The sequence below is a fragment of the Marmota marmota genome, unplaced genomic scaffold, assembly GCF_001458135.2.
Source record: "Marmota marmota marmota unplaced genomic scaffold, marMar, whole genome shotgun sequence".
Lineage (NCBI taxonomy): Eukaryota > Metazoa > Chordata > Mammalia > Rodentia > Sciuridae > Marmota > Marmota marmota.
This window is the reverse complement of record NW_026000141.1, coordinates 3,675,521-3,693,328: the sequence shown is the minus strand read 5'-3', so window position 1 is coordinate 3,693,328 and position 17,808 is coordinate 3,675,521. Positions and strand designations below refer to the sequence as shown.

Genomic DNA, 17,808 nt, shown 5'->3' with positions numbered 1-17,808 from the left:
CGAATTAGCAAGTTCTGTCTTTCATTTTATGCAATATTAGCAATTTGGAATTTAAGCACAAACTAAAAAAAAAAAAAAAAAGATCTGAAATTGCCTCTTTGACTTAGGAAGGAACCCAACACATGTGGAAGCAACAGGTTTCCTTTTTCCAATAATTCTCCTCTCCTATAAATCATGCTAATTGTCTCCATGTGCCCACAGCCCGCAGGGAGCTTTGCAATAGCCTTTGAGGAGATTAGTGGTCTCTGATGTTCCTTATGAAATTCAGAAAAGCATCTGGAAGTAATTTAAGTTGAGGAATTAATGATTTTGAGGTTAAATAATACACGACTTAAAAAAAAATAAACACAGGAAACTCTATTAGCCCATGAACCTCTAGGTTCNTGGGCCGGCGGCGCCGCTGTGCGGGGCGCTGAGCCTGGTGTTGAGCGCGCTGCTGGGCAAAGGTAAGGCCAGGCGGGAGTCGACCGCATCGGCTATCGCGAAGTTCCACGGGGCCCCGGTGAAGGCCGGACGAGGGGACCCTAAACATGGGGGTGCAGTGGGGACATTGACAAGGGCGCCGGTCCCATCAGGAGCCCTCCGCGGAGCGCCGAGCAGCCCCTTCCCTAGAAGGGTGGATCCAATTGGGCGCCAGGACTGGGACACATAGGTGCAGAAGCTCCAAACCCAGTTCCCTAGACCACCCCAGATCCAGTGCTGCCTCCGGGGTGAGGAGGGGGCGTGACGAGGGGGCACTTTCAGCGCGTCCCCCATTCCTGAGTTCCGCGGGGACCAGCCTCCAGCTACAGCAGACACATTGTTGAGCCGGGTTGCTTGAGAGGGGAGCCCAGTCCTTTGAGCCCCTTCCTCCCAGCCGTGCGAGCCCCATCCCCAGGTCAGACAGGGGTACTGGGGATCCAGTCCCTCTCTGCAACCCCTCTCCGCAAACGCTGGGTCCCTAGAACCCACGGTGGCTCACCAAAGGACGCGTACGAATCGCGCTGCTCATCCGGACACCAGCTTGGCAGAAACCTGGGACTCTCTCCAGGCACCCCAAATTAGGCCTGGTATGGCTTGGGAGCGCGCGTGGGGATGAGTGCGCTTCTCACTGGGGCTGGCTCCCCAGTAGCTCTCTCCCTGGAGGGCTTTCACCTCTGTCCCCTCCTCCTCGGGGGCGGGGGCGATAGGGATGATGACTGCCACAGGTCTTCGAGATTTGTGCAAGTGAACCAAGGTAGGGCTACCGAAGGGCTCACAAAAGGTAGCTGTTGCTGTAATCACGACCATATTATTATATGTATGTGGGGACCATGGTCTGGCAGGGTGGTGAGAGATGGTCCCAAGCCTAGCTGCAGGAGCAGCTGGGCCCTGCAGGGACAGCGACTGTGCCCACAGCAGCTGAGGGGTCCCGGGTGCGGTCCGGGAGTGGGGAGAGGATTCGGTGGACTTCTTGCCGCCCGCGCTCTGGGAGGGTCTGGGGTCCATTTGGTTAGCTGTGGTGTGCACGCACAAGTGTGTCCTGCGCCTTCGCTCAGTGGGGCGGGGCGGGGCCCCAGGCGCTGGCTCTGGGGCTGGGAAGAAGTGCATCCTCAAATCTACCCCATGGCAGAACAGAACTCTCCCGCCCAGCGCTCTAGGGCCAGGCTGGAAATGCATTGGTAGAGACAACTTGCCAATGGATGTTAAAAAGCAGGGTTTGCTTTTCAAAAGTCATTACTCACCACACTGTCTGAAATTCCAGAGGAAGCTGCTTTCCTGGAGAGGATGATTCCCCAGACCCGCCAACTGGGTGCGTTTGTGTTTTGCATGTGGTTCCTTTCTCCAGACTGCCCCAGGTGAATGCAGTGGTGCACTTGGAGGGTGTGTGTGTGTGTGTGTTTTTTTTGGGGGGGGGACTTTTTTGTTTTATTTGCAAGAGCTAACACCCAGAAGCCTGCCCTGAATTCTGCTATTAGCTCCAGGTCCCTGCATTTCTAGGACTCAGTTTCCCCAAATGTAAAGTGGTCATTGGAAATGCCCTTCTCTGAATTTCTCACCGGGGTCTTTGGAATCAAAGGACCTAATGCACAGCAGGTGCTTCCTGGAGGGCTCTGTCCAGCTGGGTTGAGCCAGAGCAGAGCCCTCTTTCCCTTTTCTGCCCTATGTCCTTGAGAGGTCTGAATCAGGTGAGGACTTCAGTTGTGTTTTTAAAACAAGTTGTGGGCTTTTCCTATTCAAAGCCTACATTCTTGGTGTGTGTGTGTGTGTGTGTGTGTATCTGTGTCTTCTACAGGATCTCACTTTTGATTTGGAGTAGTGATTGCTACCGACATGCACATAGAGGGTTAGGAGCAGCTATTTAGTGGGCATACAGAGCCAGGACCAGCAGTGGATGGGGGTGGGGTGATGAACATCAGAAGCCAGGGAAGTCCACCCTATAGGAAAGCCACCTGGTTCTGCCTTGATGTGGTTGGTGGGCTTCTCTGTCCTCGCTGTAGTTTCACAGTGTGTATGTGCGTGGTTTGAGGTCTGCGAGGGTCTGCAGTTCATCTTCTGCGAAATGTTTTTGCAGCTCATTTCTCATGATCAAAAGCAGCCGTTCAATCCATCCTCGCTTCTGATTCCTCCACACTTGCTCCGTAAGAGCAAATGAGCCTTCTTTAAATTTGTGCTATCATAACAACATCAACCACACTCTAAGTCTTTCTTTGTGAGGATCTACTTGCTGATTTCTGGAATCCTTGAGACCCACTGGTCAATGTTTAATACTAACTATATGTTTATTTTCAACTGTGGATTGAGAAGCTTTGCAGTTTGTCAGGGCTCAGAGAATACATAGTGGTTCTTAGAAGTTTCCATAATTAGGACAGTTTTGAAAGAAGGAAATCTCTTCTTCAGAGTTAAGACGAGCAAGTTGAGGCAAAGTATCTTTGAGCTGGGGGGTTTGATAACATGGGGCCCTAAAAAGCAGGTGGAAGGGCAGGTTGCCTGGGGGTACTCAGAAGCTCTCGAAGGTGGTTGGTCACCTGTGAGGCACTGTCAAGGTTATACAGGACCACAGTCTGTTTTCTGAAATCCGGGGACTAAAAATATTTCAAGAGCTAGGATTATGGAAGTCTTTGAATGGTAAGATACAGAGTAGAGACCCAGGCTGCACATTCCTAGCAGATGCCTTCCCATGCTTGGCTCACAGTGGTGCCTTTCTGTGGTGCCCATGGGTAAGCTGCAGGAAACACCAGTCTCTGTCACAGATCGGGGCGAAGACCCCGCAGAGCTGAGCTGCACTTCGGAGCTGGCCATCCAGGAAATTAAACACCCACTGCCAGCCAGACCCTTGCTTCGTCAGCACTTTGGGAATTGGGGGTTTCTGAAAAGAGATTTGGGACCTGTTGCAGGTGTGAGGAGGACAAGGAGGTCCCTGGGGTGGGAGGTCCTCCTCAGCTTGCCCAGGGTCCCACTGGCACCAGGGAACGAGCTCACCTTGCCCTGCCCACGCTTGATGTGTGCGCAGGACACCGAGCACAGAGGCTCACGTTTTCACCCTTCAATCCCTTCCCATCCCTCATGGTGGAACTCCTGTGGAGTACCAGCTTCCTGGAGTTTATTTTGTCTTCCTGAAAGCCATTCTGATTAACCATCAGGCTCTGGCGGGTGCCAGATCTCTCCTCTAATCCGCATCCCTTGACTAGTGCTCCCAGGTCCCACGGCCTGCAGACAAATTCCATTTTGCCCACATAATATTTGCAAACACCAAAATAGGCTCCCGACATTTGAAAACAGGGGAAGTCACATATACAAATCAGGATTTCCACGATATATACATCTATCAAGGCATCTTGTTGCGCTCCGTAACTACTTGCAAAAAAAATTATGTATCAATAGAAAAGATTGGATTCTTAGTTCACTAGAAGTTGCATGCAAAAATGCTATCAGATACTCTTTTGGCTTCTGTCAAGGTGGTCACATAAATGATCTTCTTGATCCTGAAAAAACAATAATCAATTCCAGCTTCCCTTGAAAGTGCATGTACCCTGCTATCCCCAGCAACGTTCCCATGTGGCTCCTTTGCACCCATGTGAGCAGGCATGTCCCTCTCTGAAGGTGCTTATGCATGCTTCTCTTCCCCCACTCACCTGCCTGGTCCTCATGACCCACTGTACACTTGATCACGAGGGTGACCAGAGTCAGGCAGGAAAGAGCCTAAACTCTCTAGTTAGCGCCGGCAACAGCGTAAGTGGAAAAGAAAGCATCTGCAGGCCTGAAGAGCAAGGTTAATAAAAATGAGTCCTTGCTGTATTAATTGGAGTAAAGGGGAGTATTACTGAATTAATGGAATAAAGGAATGGCTGATTGACAGACATTTTTACAACCATCTACTTTGTTTAAAAGCTGGGTTTATTAAGGTGTGACTGCATAGGGTGAAATTCACCCTTTCGAGTGAGTTTTGAAAAATGTACCTTTGTTGTGCATTGTACAGAGTGTAAATGTGGCACAATGGAGGTATAACACTTTTCCATCAGCCTCAGAAGCTCCTCTGCCCCTGGGTAGTCACCTCCCTCCTCCATCCCAGCCTCCAGCAACCTCCCCATCTGATTTGCCCCTGGATTTTGGCCTTTTCCTTCAAGCCAAAAAAGGGACGGTACAGTAAACGTGCTGTGAACATTCACAAACATGTTTTTAACATCAATGTGTTTTCATTTCTCTTGGAATTTCTAGGCAGTTTAGTGATTGCACTGCAAACTCATTTTAAAATGTGGTTTGAACGTTTTTCATTCTTTCTAGGCTGTGGATAAATGTCATAGCTGTTTTGTATCTTCATCAGCACTTGATATTATCATTTTGTTTTGTTTGATTTTGGTAGATGGGCAGCAGGTATTTTGTTAAGATTTTTAACTTCACTCCGGACAGTGGTGAATATTCTTATTTGTGTTTGATTGCTCTTCTTATTATTGGTGAAATGTGTTTTTCAAACATTCTGCTCATATTTTATTGGTTGTTTATTTTCTTATTATTGACCTTTGAGGGTACTTTGTATATTATGGCTGCAAGCTCTTTATCAGGTTTTGTTTTACAGACATTTTCTCCCATAGCATCTTTGGAGGAGCATAGATTTTAAATTTTAATGAAGCTAGTTGATTGATCTTTTCTCTTAATGATTGTGTTTTTGGTGTCCCATTTAAGCAGTCTTTGCCTAATTCAAGGTCAAAAGGATTCTATATATTCCAATTGATATGTTTGTTCTCTTAGTTACTGAGAATGCTCATATCTCTGAGTTGTGGCTTTGTCTATTTAAATTTTATTTTGCCAACTTTTGCTTTGATTATTTCGAAGCACTGTACCCTCTGCATTATTAGGTCCTTTGGTTGAATCACATCCATTAGTATAACGTAATGCCTCTCTTTATTCTTGGACATATTGCTTGCTCTGAAGTCCATTTCAGATATTAATGTGGCCGCCTCAGCTTTCTTTAGAGTAGCGTTCATGTTCCATTTTTTTGTTTTAGTGTTTAGCATCGACCTTTGCAAAGAGCACACAGTCCCAACCGAAACCCATTCACTTGTTCCTTCAGTCTGACGGTCTTTGTCTTTTAAAAATTGTGTTTAGACCATTTATATTTAATGTCATTATCCATAGATTTACAGTAAGAGCCAACATTTTGCTCATGAGTTTCTTCATGTCCCATTTGTTCTGTATTCTTTACCCCTCCTTCTTCTGCCTGATTTTGGACTAGGTGTTTTTGTGATTCCATTTTATCTCCACGATTGGCTCATTACTTAAAGTTCTTTTTAAGTTTTAGTCATTGCCCTAAGGTTTACAAAGTACATCTTTAATTAATCAAAGCTTATATTTGAGTTATGTTATATACAGGAACCTTGAAAGTGTTTATTCCCAGGGCTTTTTTCTGTTCATGTGATTCTTTTTCAAGCACACACCCTCTTACACCATAGGTGCGGTTACAAGAATTGTCAATTAGAGATTATTTGTGCATAATTATAAAAAATGAAAATCACAATTACTTGGCTTGCACTTGTTTCTGAGAGGGCACTTCTGATATCCTTGGAATCATTTTCCTTGCAGGATTTTATGCTCTCTTCTACCTGCATAGTGAGTTCTCTCGTTTGTGTACCCTAGGGATTGAGAAGTTGCTGCTTTCAAGGAGAGAAGGCAGGTGATATCCACCCCAGCTGTCAGGGGAGTTAGCAAAGTCTCCGAGACAATGAGTTCCAGCTACTCTCCAATGGGGTGATTTCTCCTCTTCTGTAATATGCACACATTCTTTAATTAATGATCATCGTATAGGTGTGTTCGAACCGTCACACTTGCAGATGGCTGGCTCCCTAGAGCTGCCCCAAGGTTCTGTGTAGAAGATCCTCTCTTTTCTCTGTAAAACACTTATTTTTTTTCTCAGCAAACTTTGTGCGCTCAGCAGTGGGGTGAGGGTTTGCTCATGAACGAATGGGGTGGGGGGACCACAGTCTGTGTCAGAGAAGCAGAGACTTCATTTTGAGCCTCTGTTCTGCCGGTTCCTGAGTGAGTTGGTCAGAAGTCTTTGGTTGTTAGCAGCCGAAACGTCAGAGGGCCACCTAGGAAGGAAGTCCTTAGGGACAGGGAGCTCAGGTTCACACTGCAGGCTGGAGGGCCAGGTTTCCTGAGAGGAGAGCCTGCCTGCTCGGGGTCGCTGATGCCTGCCTTCTGCAGGGCACCCTGACTGGATATGGGGCTTCAGTCATTTTATTCACTTTTATGCTCAGTTTGTAGATTCCAGAGAGAAGGAAGCTCACAACCTTGAATGAACCTTAGAAGCATCTGAAGAATTAAAACAAAACAAAACAACAAAACACCAATCCTTAGACCTGCCCCAACGTGGTTGAGTGGGGATCTTGGTAGCAGAGCAGGGAGTAGGTGAGGGGAGGATGGATCACTTTTGATCCTTTTAAAGATCTGCGAGTGCTTCTAAGGTACAGTCAGGGGTGTGACCAGGTTGCATAGGTTCTTCTCTGTTTAGAAGAGGCAGCCTGATGGACAGTCCCCCCCATTTCCTATCCAAGGAAAAAGGAGAAGTGCTCTTACCTAAGAGGCTGGGTGGTTGCTGGAGGCAAAGCCCAGGACACCCTTCCCGCTGCCCCAGGCCTGCTGGACAGTGGGGACCGTGGTGGGGGGCAGCTCTGCTGAGCCCCAGGTGCCCTTCGGTCAGGTGAGGCAGCTCACAGTGAGCGGGTGGGCTCGCACTCCTGGTGCAGTGTGTGGGTCTTCCAGGGCTGTGGCGCCTGGCAGGGACCACAACAGGGCAGCTTCATGCACATCGAGGCCCAGGCTCCAGACACGGCAGGCCATGTGTCTCCCAGGGGGATCCACACTGCCTCCTCCAGCTGCGGGGCTCCAGGGGCCTTTGGCGTCTGGCTGCATCTCCCCAGCCGGTCTTCTCCACATGTCCCTCCCCTCTGTCTTATAAGGACACCTGTCATTGGATGTGAGACCCGCTCTCCTACAGCTGATCCTTTTGAGATCCCAAACTTAATGACACCTGCCAGGACCTGCTGTCTCAGTAAGATACGTCCACAGGTTCAGAGAGGATGTGCCAGGGCCCTTTCCAACCAGTGCACACAGTAGGACTCAGCAGGTAAAGAAGAGCACACCATCATCACAGTGAGGCTACAGATGTTTACAACTATCCAATGTCACTAACTAACTGAACAGCGCGCTGGGCGAGGCCAGAACAGCGGACGCTGGGTCAGTGCAAGGCGGTCAGTGCAGGCCCACGCAGAGCCCGGGAGTCTCTTCTGCTGCAGCAGCGGGCACTGCTGGGCCTGGCCTCGGGGCAGTGCTCTGGACACTGTCCCCAACGCCCCTCCTCTGGGCTCCCAGAGCCACCCCAACACAGGGCAGCTCTGAGTCTCTCCGGGTAGCTTTCTTTGTCCAGTTCTGCATCTTTCTTGCATCTTTCTTGCTCAGCTGGTCGCTGTGGCTTCACTGTGGTTTGTTTCCTGCTGCTCCCTCACCGTCCCAGACGCTGTGGAAATGTGGATGTTACCCCACCCACTTGGGCACATGGAGAATCACTAGCAAATGTTTGAGGCGCCAGGGATTCTTGCATTCACAAAATAAAGGGACTTTAAGGACGCTTTACCCACTTCGAGACATGTGCACATGCACACACGCCCATACACAAAGCTAACAGCTTCTGGTTTTATCACGAAGTTGCTGCTTAGGGATGATTTCAAGAACAAACAAACAAAATAGCAAAAACAAAAAACCTCACAGTGTAACAAAGAAACAAACCCCCAGAAGTCTCACGCCCTGTAAACTGGGATCAGCACTGCCAATGGGGTTTTGTTTCCACTGGAAACAGTGAGGTTGTGTTTGAGGCACTGGGAACAGCTTTCCCCCTCCTTGCCTGATAGAAATGTTCTTGGAAGGTACACCAAATTTAGTCTTTTAGTCCTGAGTCCTTTAGTTGAAAATGCCAAAAGAACCTACCTTAAGCAAACCATATCAAAGCCAAAATGAAAAACAAAATGTTTTAGCATGGCGTAACTGAGACATCCATGTGGGCGTCAGGCATAGTTGGATCCAGGAATCATGCAGTGTCACTGGATGATGTTCCTCTCCTCTCTCAGCTTCTCTGTCCTCTGTGCTGGCTTCATTTTGAGGTCTTCATCAATATTACCAGCAGCTGGCCCCACTCTTACCTTGTTTCCATGCAGCAAATACAACCAAAAGAAAACAACATCCCAAATGAATGTAGAAGTTGCACAGTTGAATCTCCTGGCACTCCATAGTGGCCCAACTGTGACCACAGGCAATGAGACTATCTGCTTGGCCAGATCTTGGACACACCAATCCTGGGAACCTGTGGGTGAGGTCATCTCCAGCCCAGCCACGGGGGCAGAGGATACAAAGGACACTGATGTCCAGGGATAAATGGGCACTGTGGTCAGAAGGCAACAGAGGCAGGACCAACGAGACCAGATCCCCCAATAAAGGAGCACAGCCCAGGGAGCCAGAGGTGCTGCTCTGCCACTTCTCACAGGCCCAGGCAGAGCCTAGGCAGCCAGCTCCCTTCTCCTGCATCTCCACCTCACGTCCAGGAGGGCCTCGCCTGCTCTCTGCCCACTTTGCCCTGGGTTCCTGCACTGGCCCCCAACCTCCCCTCCACGGCGACTGTGGCCCAGGCCCTGCGGCAGTCCTCTCCCTCCTCAGGCCCCCTCTGAGCCTTCACCGCAGGCTGCGCTGGGCTCCAGGCCTTCCCCCTGCCCGAGCTGCACACAGCGGCCCACAGCTCCCCGGCCGCCCGACCGCGAGGGAACATCGTGATCCTGGGCTGTCTCCATGTGGGGTTCTTCTGTGGCCACAGAAGTGGCCCCATTGATTGCTCTCATGTCCTGTCCACCAGATACCCTTCCCAGCAGGGCTCTGCCATTCCTCTGGCCAGTTGCTGCCCCGGTGGTGGCCTGCCCCCCATACTGTGGCTGGGCCTTGTCCCTTGGATCAGACCAAAGGACTGAGCTTCCCCAGAGGCAGGAAGGGACACCTGTCCTCCAGCCGGCCACTCACCTGCAGTGAGGACTGGCCAGCCTTCTCCTCATATTGGTCTGTTGCTGGAGAGGACCCTGCTAGTAGAGGCCCTACGAGCTCAGTCAGAGGCAGGAGGCCTCCGGTTCTCCAGCAGGCACACCCCTGCCCGGCATTCCTGCTGCTGCTTTTACTAGCCTCTGCTGGTGGGCAGAGCTGGCCCTCACTTTGTTCTGAAAGCTAAGGTGGAGACCAGAACTGCCCACCCCCTCTGCAGAGGGCAGCTGCAGGCTGGCTTCGGGGCCCCTGCCCTACTTCCCATTCAGGTGCTCAGCTCACGATGTCCTCTGCTGGACCTTCCCGAGGGTACGAATGTGGAGGGCACAGAGCCGTGAGCAAAGTGCCAGTGCTGCCTGTTGTCTGACCACCCAGGCCCCCTGACCTCATTGCACCTTGCTCCACTCTCTCCTCTTGGCCTTCAGTGGCCCCCATAGGGCCTCTGTGGCACCATGGGCAAGCTGCACACAGCCAGGGGGCGCATCCGGCTCCTCTGGTCCCTACTCTAGGCCATGCCCACCCCCGAGTGCCTCTGCTCTGCACCTCCACCCACCCCCTATAGACCCCGGATCCATCCACCCTTTCACTGACTCCCCTCTGGAGAGCCAAGCTCCGAGAGCCGAGGTCCTGCCTGCTGGGCCCCTCTGTGCCTGTCTGTTTTGCTCCCCAGCCCGTCCAGCACACGCAAAGCTCCAACTGCTCCCAGTGTCCTCTCTCTTCCTGAGCTCAAGTCCTGACAGCTCAATGGTGCGGGGGTGGAGCCCCCACTTGGTCTGGCCTTGCTGCCCTCTGCCCCTCCTCTAGAGCACTGTCCCTCTTGGACCTGGAGCGGGAGCGCTCATGGCAGCCCCGTGACGCTTGGGTTCTGTCAGCCTGGCTGACTGCACCGGCCAGAGGAGACATCTTCACGTTGCTGACTCGGTTTCTGTGGGGTCACTCTCTCCTCTGCCCCTCTCTGAAATGCAGGAGGGTTCATTCTTGGGGATCATGGGTCCCCAATACCAGCCACAGGAAAGACCGAACTCCATGTAACTAGTAGAAGACACCCTTGAGTAGGACCTCCTAATATTGAATGTAAGAATTGCTGAGATCATAGACCATGGGTGCCTAATAGGTCCACGGACTGTTGGGGAGTGAGGCTGCAGACATGGCTTGACAGGGCCTTGGACTTGTTTCCAGCATTCACTTGGCCTGGCTTCATTTTTAGGTCCCATGTGGTGATGCCTGGTGTCAGGGTTCTAGGTTCACAGTCTTGAGGGTTAAATGCCCTTTCCCATCATCCCAGGAAAGGGGAGACTCCTGTACCAGCTTTGCCTGGTTCACATGCCCACATTGGAACTGCTTGACCCGGTCAGTATAGGACAGTTGCTCTGAGTCTCCCCTGGGCTGTGTGTGAGGTGCAGAGGGTCACTGGGTGATGTCCTATAAAGAGAGTGGGTGTCTGGGGCTCTGCCCGAGATGCTGACCATTCCCGCGTCTCCATATTGAAGAGCGTGAGCAAGGCAGGGGACAGAGGGGCCACTGGGACAGGCAGCATCTCTGTTCCTCAGAGATGCTGCCTGAGCTAGTGTGCGCAGCAAGGCCGCGTGGGGAGGGTGTCCCCTGGAGCTGGTGTCCTACTTGCCTGGACCAGGAGTGTCACATGGTGTTTATCATTCACCTGTCAACCCAGCGGAGGCAAATCCAGAAAGAGGCAAGAGGGAGGCTCATGTCACCAGGGCAGAGAGATGAGGTCCACATGGGGCTGGTCCAGTGGGGCAGGACCTGCTGCTCCTAGCAGGTCCCAGTAGGGAGGAGAGAACCAGGCGTGGCCTCCCTGTGGCCGGAGCCACTTGAACTCCTGCTCCACTGGGCAGATAGGGGTTCTTCCCACTGACCCTCAGCCTTTGGACCTGTACCTGGGCTGGAAAACTGCCCCGTGGAGACTGAAAAGGGCCCCTGAGCAGGGTCCACCTGCACCCCTCCCCTCTGGACACCACCGCATCCTTTGTCGTGCTTGCTCCTAGGAGGCTGGTCCCTACCTGCTGGTTCCCGTGCCCCCTGGATTCCCCTTGGTGGAGGCCAGTGGGGGCCAGGGCAGGAGAAGAGAGAGCCGGACACTTGTTCTCTGCCTGTTTGCCTCTGTTGTGTGTCTTGAACTGGGGACTCCCTCTGAGGACTCCACCTCTCACAAGGGACAGCAACACTGTGTCCCTCTTCCCTCTTCTGATGACGGTGCTGTCCCCTCCTTCATGTCCTTGGATATCCAGCATGGCGTTTTATTTTCTCCATAAGCTGTCCCCTCAATAGAGGGACTTGAATCGTTGCGCTGGGTTCTCTTTCCTCCTGAGAGTGACTCAATGCAGATAAACGTCTCCTGCACACCATGGGTGATAGTTGACTATTTGTGGTTGTTTTCAGTGTTGAAACAAATTCAAACATACTAAAAGGTTTCAAGAAAAAGGACCTCGAATTTTTGTCCTGGACAACTTTGGGACCTGGACCCTGTTGGAAACCCAGGCTTGTCACTCTGGGACCTTGACCCTGTTGGAGACCCAGGCTGATTATTTGGGATCTTGACAGTTTTGGAGACCCAGGCTGGTCATTTGGGATCTTGACCCTTTTGGAGGCCCAGGCTGGTCATTTGGGACCTTGATGCTGTTGGAGACGCAGGCTGGTCATGCTGGACCATGACATTGTGAGATGCAGGATGCTCATTCAAGGACCTTGACCTTGCTGGAGACCCAGGCTGGTCATTTGGGACCTGGACCCTGTTGGAGGTCCAGGCTGGTTCTTTCACAGGCCTCTGTCCATTTGGGTGTGTCCATTGTAGCCTGGAGAGCAAAGGCAGGAACCCCAGCTGTGGCACTCCATCCCGTCTGCATCTTAACAGGGTGCACAGGATTTAATGTGTCACCACACTGAGGAGGTTCTCTTTGATCACTTGATGAAGGAGGTGACTGCCAGGTTTCCTGCTGCGAGGTGTTCTCATTCCCTTTGGAATCTTAATGCATATTTTTGTGAAAATATGCTTAGAGACAACGTGAGTGTCCTGTCCCTGGTGAGAGTTTTCAGACTTCACTTGCGAGTCTGCCACAGGATGGGCTCCTGGACTTGCACGGCCCCCTCTGGGTTATGTTTCGTTGCCATTATTGTTTATTTTAGTGCTTGAAATATCCCAAATTTGGCCACTGGGAGCCATTGCATGACAGCTTCTATGTGATTTGGACATGTCCTCGTTAATCTTTAAGCAGTGCCCTACTTTCTGGGTAGAAGATCTTCCAGGCTTGCCTGTCCCAGTCCAGGGAGCAGCTCGGTTCCTCTTGGTGGGGAGGGGATGGTCTGCGGAACCCAGGGCCTGGAACGTGGGTGGCTTCATACTGGTCAGGTGTTCCAGGCCCCTCTATCACGGAATCAGGGAGGAACTGCCTCCCTAGGGTCACAGACCCACCAGCTTTCCGATCACCTTGACCACTCCCATTTTATTGGAAAGGGTGAGACATTAAGAAGTACCCTACTTTGGTCATGATCACATGGGGTCACAGCAGCAAGTCCCACACAGGTATTGGAGTTCCATTCCAATCCAGGTGGCCTGTGTCAGGAGAAGAACCCTTCCTAGGAGACAAGCTGTGTTGGTATCACAGGGAGGAAGGGAATGCGAGGTCTGCAAATCATGTCCCAAACAGGAGCCAGTGAACTTGCTAGCGAGGCAGACGAGTGAGCAAAGGCCTTGGGCAGGAGTCAGAGGCATCGAGGGCCAGGACCACGCTGCCCCCACAGTGCTCTTTCCCAGGGACTTCCCGTTGCTGTGTGGTTGGTGTCCATGAGAGACCTTGACCCTTCTTTAGATGTCCAAATTGGGGCTTCTCAGCCTTGGTACCATGGACAGGTTGGGCGGGGGGGTGTGTCCTAGGCAGGACTAAATGCCTGTGGCATGCCCACCCCCCATGCCTCAGTAATGGCATCCACATTGTCTCCAGATGTTGCCTAATGTCCCCTGGCACACAGAAGTCCACAGGCCTTAACCACTGCCTACTGTGGGTAAAGAACCTCCTGCGTCAAAACATCTTTGTAAACTCTTTCCTTGGAAATCATTTGAGGCATTCAGGGGAGTTGCAAAAACAATAAAAAGAATCCCCCGAACCATCCTGGATGGTGTCTGTGCTGACGTTTTTCTCATCACCCGCACCTGCTGCGTCTGTTTCTCCCCACGTCTGTGGTTTTCCTGAGCTGCTTCTGTGTAAGTTGTACACGTCATCTCTTGAGTGTGTGTATTTCCTAAAACGAGGCCCTTCCTTGCCTAACCACACCGCAAAGCTCAAAATCGACAAAGTGGCACTGCTGTCGTCTCATGGCTCCTCTTGAACTTCCTTCAGACGTTGCCGGTTCCCTGCTAAAGTCACCGACATCCAAGGCTGCTCCAGGGCCAGGCTCTGGTGCGGGGTCTCTACGTTTTGCTGCGAGGTCTCTTTTGTGTCTTTGAATCTGAAACGATCCCTTGTCCTTCGCACCCTGGCGTGTTGGGAGAGTGCAGGCCACATCTTCAGGTGGAACGTCCCTCCATTTGACCCACATTCTTTTGGAGATAGTAGTTGTACCCAGTTCACACTCCTGGATGCAAGCTCTGATTCGCATGGCTGTCTGGGCACCCTTAGAGTCACTGATGTCCCCAGTCACCCTGCGAGATCCTCTTGTCTTAAGGACCCAGAGGCCTGCTTGTAGGAAGCCCCTGTCCCTCTGCTCTCCCCAGCTCTCCCTCGCAGTGTCCCATCCAGGCATGCTCTGGTTCCTCTTGCTCTTTGCATGTTCTGTACCTGAGGGTCACCCTGAGATGTGCCTGGGGCACAGCTGGCCCTGTGCTTCCAGGTCCCCCGGCACAACAGAGATCAGAGCGGAACTTCCACAAGACTTTCCCAAAGGCCAGGGATGATAGAGGCCTCCTCATTGCTGTGGACATGTCCTTCTTACACACTGGCACCCCTGTCCCCCTCGAGTCTCTGAGGTGTGGAGTGCCCAGGTCAGGAAAGTCCCTTTCACACCTGTCCCTTCCTTCTATGAGAGTTGGGGGAACCACAGGATCTTGCATCCCCTTCCCTGGCACACCACAGGTACACACACACACACACAAGCTATCACTTGTGCACTCATGTTCACACCTGCACACACCTGTACACACACATGCACATGTACGGGCACCTGAGGGCCCAGCTCCAGGACTAGCCATTCATTTTGGGACATAAGTGAATAGAAACGCAGATTTAGGAATTTTTAAAAAATCCCTAACCCCCAAGAGTGCGGTCCTTTCCAGACTCCTATTTCTATGACTAAGAAAAATAGGGACTGTTTCCCTTTAGGGTAATGGCGACTTCACAGTTGTCTCCGGAAATGTCAGGTAATGGGCTGTAGGGCTTCAGCCTAAGACATGAGCACATCCCTGCCCTGCATTTGGAGACTGTTCTGAAAGAAAAGTATACCTAAGAGGTGGGTTGAAAGTCTCCATCTTCAAAGCCAGAAAATTGCTGCTAACTCTTCAATCAGCGTTTCTAACGTGCAGTCTGCCCCGTGTGAGTCTCAGTGGTTTTTTTTTCATATATTAGTGTCACCTGCACTTCCACGGACTTAATAATGGCTTTTCTCGATTTCGAATCTTCTCTTTTAATCTGAGCTTTGCCCTAAGCAACCATTTCCATGAAAATCACTGTTTTACATACTAATTGCATTTCCCCAAAACATTAAGATAAATACATAACCGATAACGTGTTTAAAGGTCCTCTTGTGTTTACCCTAAATTATCTCATATTGCGCACTTGGGCAGACCCTGGCCTCGGGCCCAGGTGCAGCTGGGACTGGCAGATCTGATATGGGCCCTTTTTTCTCTGTGATTTGAATCTCCTGATGGCACGCTCTGTCATAGCTTTGAAAAGTGCTCCTAGGAGAGATTGGGAAATGGTTTCCTGAAATTCTGAGAGGGTAGGACCAGGAGTGCAGCTCAGGGAAGAGCACTTCACTAGCATAACTAGGACCCTGGGCTCATCACCCCACACCATCTATGCACAGTTATTCTATATATAGTTCTGAAAGAGAGACACATAGGGCCATCCTTTGCAACCATAGAACTCTTGCTAGCAGGACAGTGAGAATGACGGTAGTGTCATCACATGGGGACCTCAGCAAGGTAGCTGCAGTCTGGGCAGCCTCCTTAGTCAGGGATCCAGATTCTCCTGGGCTCTAGTCAATCATCAGTATTAAGTTGGCATTTTCCAACTGTAAACTTCAGTGCCCTTTTTGAATAATATTAAAAAAAAAAATCCAGAGACTTTTCTCTGCTCCTGCTCCCAGAGTGGGGTATCCAGGACCTCAAGGACCATGTTCTGTCTTCTGTGAGCCAAAAGGACAACAAATATAGGATCTCTGCCTTCTGGATTTCATCTAACGTAAAAACATAAGGTTTCCCAATTTCTGAATAGAAAATATGGATCGTGCATTTTAATGTGAGACGTACCTGAGAATCCAGATGCACACACACCCATCTCTAAGTAAGAATTGCCCTCAGGAGGGAAGCTGACCTGATCTCCAGAAGCCCTGAGTGGAGCCTGCAGTGGGTGAGAGCGCCGCCCTCCTTGTGAAGTGAAGGATGGCAGCTTGTCACAGTCAGGAAACCTGTGCAAGAGGGAGCTGGGAATTCTTGACCCAAGCCTGCCCCAGGGAGGAGATTTTGGATTCTGAGAGTCCATCCAGGGAAAAGGAAATGCATAGTGATGGGAGAAGCCTCGCATGGTCATGCCACTGAGGAAGAACTCTGGTGGCCTGCTCCTCCATACTCTGTAGTTCCAGGTGTCTGTCTCGCCCACGAGATGCCAGCAGCTCCTGCCCAGCTGTGACAGCCAGGTGCTGCTTTCCTAAGTGGGCAACTGCTGAGGAGGAGGCTCTGAGCTGCTCACAGCTGCTGTGTGAGGGCGTCAGGTCTTCTGCAGGAGGAAGGAGCTGAGCGGTGGGAAGGCACTCGACAGGGTGGAGGGGAAGCCTGATGGACCTGGATGAGTCCTGGGGTACTTCCTGTACCTGGGCCTAGTGCTCCTGAGGTCCTGATTCTCTACTCCACACCTGTGCTGGCTGATGGCCTGTCTGCTCTCCATCTACCCTTGTTCTTGCCTGCTTACCCTGGCTTGCAGGGGCCCACACCTTGCTGCTTCCCTGGCCCACTGACTCCTGGACCCCTGAGGCAGTGGCTGTGGCTCCCCACAGTAGCCAGTCTCTGGGCTCCTTGCACGCGCTGTGTTAAAGCTTTCGGCATAGCCTGGCCAACCCCTCGTGTCCGTACACTCCATGGGCATCACTGCAGTGTGTTAAGCACAGTGGACTTGGCTTTCTGCTTATTGTAGTTAAAAGAACTCTGACCAAAAAGGTTGCAAGAAACACGCGTAGACCAAGGCCCGTGAACACAGAACCCGTGTCCACCCACCTGCTGCTGTGAAAGACAGCTGAACCAGCCTTCCCACCCTGTGCCTGGGTCTGTGTCAGATCACAGGAGATTAACATTCCTGCTGCCTGCTTCATAGAGAGGTGTGGGACTGGCAGTGTTCCCTGGGGTTTGAGTTGGCAGTGGGTGGGCACAGGTTTTATCTCCAAGTCAACATTGAAACCCTAGTACCTGGGACAATGCAGGCATACAGTAGGCTCTCTGTGAATGTCCCTTAGCAAATACTAAGAACCATGGATCATGATGCAGTGAAGCCCACTCAGCGGATGGCTACCAGTATTTCTTTGCAGAAATAAAATAAAGTCGCGACTTTATTCTTACTACATTTCACACGTGGGTCCCCATGTTCTGTGTGAGTGGGTGCAGTTTTCCCTGTAAGTTCATTTCTTTCAATAGACCTTGATTTTAAAAGGTTTGGAGGCCAACATGCAAGATTATAGAGCAGCTTTTGTAAACAGAAAGGGCTTGTGTAAATTTGACTCCTGGATTGTTCTCGGTGAGCAGAGAGGATCTCGACTAAACCCCAGGTCCACACCACCTCTCTGGTCGCAGGTCTCTTGGGGTAAACCCTACACTTTTTCTTTGTAGCCACTGCAAATAACTTTAATTCCCTAATCTCCAAAGGCTGTTTCATGTGGAAATCATTGTTTGTTCACAAGCTTAGGAAGTTATTAAATAAAATTTGATGATGATTCATGGGGTAGATAAATGCAAAATCCTGTCTTTAATGTAAAACATAACCCCCAATCCTGATCTTTTGATTAATTCTACAGCAGCCATTGGGAGGCCAGGAAATTTCTATTTATTTCTAGAGCTAG

General features: G+C 51.0%; 1 protein-coding gene across 1 annotated transcript in view; it reads left to right on the top strand.

Annotated features, from left to right (window-relative positions):
- The first annotated feature begins 385 nt into the window (after window positions 1–385).
- Window positions 386–17,808, top strand: part of Tmem132c (transmembrane protein 132C) — a 267,501-nt gene continuing 250,078 nt past the window's right edge. Inside the window, exon 1 of the mRNA XM_048785911.1 lies at window positions 386–446. The gene's annotated coding sequence lies outside the window, so the exon portion shown is untranslated. The remainder of the gene's footprint in view (window positions 447–17,808) is intronic.